This window comes from Crinia signifera, chromosome 8, assembly GCF_055691185.1.
Source record: "Crinia signifera chromosome 8, ASM5569118v1, whole genome shotgun sequence".
Taxonomy (NCBI): domain Eukaryota; kingdom Metazoa; phylum Chordata; class Amphibia; order Anura; family Myobatrachidae; genus Crinia; species Crinia signifera.
The window spans coordinates 58789421-58791907 of NC_139224.1; positions in this window are offsets into that span (position 1 = coordinate 58789421).

Sequence of the window (2487 nt, forward strand, 5' to 3'; positions counted from 1 at the left end):
GATAGACACACCCATATGTTAAACTAGACCAGACATGTCCAACGTTGGCCCTCCAGATGTTGTGAAACTACACTTCCCAGCATGCTTTGTAATAGTTTTAGCATTCTCTAATGGCAATGTGGCAATGCATGCTGGGATGTGTAGTTTCACAACATCTGGAGGGCCAACGTTGGACATGCCTGAACTAGACGTTCTGTTTGGGCAAAGTACAACACGCCCTCTTTCCGGCATCCTATGGTAATGTCCCCAATTATTGCTTTAAAAAGTAGGCAAGTATACCTTAAGGGTAAATCTGATGAGCAATAAAGGGTGTGTTATCAACCATGTTCTGGCATTTCTCACTGACTTTCTACCATAACTTGGTATATAGCCACACTATTCCACTTACAAGTAAAAGCTAAAGAAACACAACATGAACAATGCAGTTATCTTTTGCCGGACATCACTGTTTCTGTAACATTATTATATTCTTAGCTATAGAGATTGGAAGGAGCGCATTCAATTCAGTGGGATTCCTTAAGGTGCCCATACACTAGGGTGATTCACATGCGATTTGGGCTCTTTTCATGTGAATGTGGCGATCAATCACATGAAAAGTGAACTTATTGCATGTGATTAACCGCAGGTCTGATGCGAAGCGCGGCCCTGTGCGCATCACACCAGAGCCTGTACGCCACATTGGCTGCAGAAGCGATCTGTTGGATTGCTTCTGAGCCAGGCAGGCTTGGATTGTATCCGTTCTATCACATGTGGAAGGACCGCACACAATATATCCCATGCGATGCAATGTCTTGGGTGCCTCAAGCTGGGGATAGCAGGCGACTTTTCTGCTTGGAGAAGTCACCCTAGTGTATCGGGGCCTTTAGAGACTTCTAAAATGAAGAAATGCTGTGCAGTAAGGCAATATGAAGAAAGTGTATGCTAATGTTCAGAAGTCCTATTATCTGTGTGTACAGTTTGCCTGCGGTTCTCTATTGTTTGTGTGATGTTGTGTATGTAACCATGTAAGTGTTACCATTGTGTTTTGTGTCTCCTGGTCCTGCCTGTTTGCAATGTAACATTTCTTGCCAGGCTTGTGACCTGAATGACTTTCATTCAGCATCTGTTGGTTCTTTGTAAGTTTTATTTGTCTTTCCATTGTTTCCCTATTGAATGTTGTGCTAGACTACTGTAGCTAAGTCTAGTCTAAACACTGTTAGAATATTGGAAGCAGGTTCCTGTTGCCTTGCTCCAGCACAGCTGGGACATCGCCTGAGAGCTGCAGATACTGTACTTGTGTCATACACTGATAAAATCTCCCCCCACTCATAACCACTATTAAGCAGCCTGACCCACATACTTTGCATTCATTGTGTATTTCCAAAGGTAGTTCCAGTATTACACAAATGCTGACTCTCTTCCTGCTATGCAATAAAGATGGTGAAACCTCCGGCTGCATTCAGCCCACAACTTATGATACATTTAGAATAACAATATTTTCTCAATATTATGGGATCTATTTATCAAGCTGACTTTTCATAACATTTTGCAGAAAAATAACTATGTACTGTATGTAACAAAAGCCTGTTGCAGGGTATGGTGCAGATCCGCTGTGCAAACGCCTTCATCAGATCACACAAAACCGGTGGGTGCACCGAGAAAAACTATGTGAAAGCGGTCATGTTCAGGGACAGACTGGTCAGCAACAAAATCGGCCCTGGCATTTGTGCACATGCATGACCGCTGCCTCTCCCAGCTTGCAGGAGAGAGGAGAATAGTGGCATGTGATGCCCCCTCGCTCCTGGACCTTAGCAGGCGCACAGAGAGAGCTGCCGGACCTACCACTAATCCAGCAGCTCGCTCTGTGTGCCGATCGGGAGGCGGAGCCTCCACTTACAAGAAGAAATTGGCCCACCTTGCCATCTGCCCCTCTTGCATTTGCCAGAAGTGCCAGATGGCCAGTCCTGCTCTAGGCATGTTGAAGCCTGCATGGGGCGAGCCGATGGCTAGACATGACTTCAGCACCTGCCCCAAATTGGGACATTTCTGAGGCAAAAAAAAAGCAGCCTAGACTGCCTGTTATTGTCGAACGGGTAAAAAATAATTTGATGGTCAGCGACCATAAGCTATGGAAACTGACAAAGCATCTGCACAGTGTCTGTTCCTCAGGAGGGATTTTACAAACATGCGAGAGACTCCTCCGATGTAGCTTGTAGGGACCGTGGCCATTGCTGTTTCTGTGAGTTACAGTTAGTACATATTGAGGCTTTTCATGTAGAAAGTTGTTATTCCTGCTACTATGTACATTAACCCCTTCCTGACACAGCCAGTTTTTGCCTTCCTGACAGAGCCCTTTTTTTCAAATCTGACATGTATCACTTAAGTGGGGATAACTTTTTTTTGCTTTTACTTATCCCAGTGATTTTGAGATTTGTTTTCTCGTGACACATTGTACTTCAAGTTAGTGGTAAATTTGGGTCGATACAGTCTGTGTTTTTTTGTGAAAAA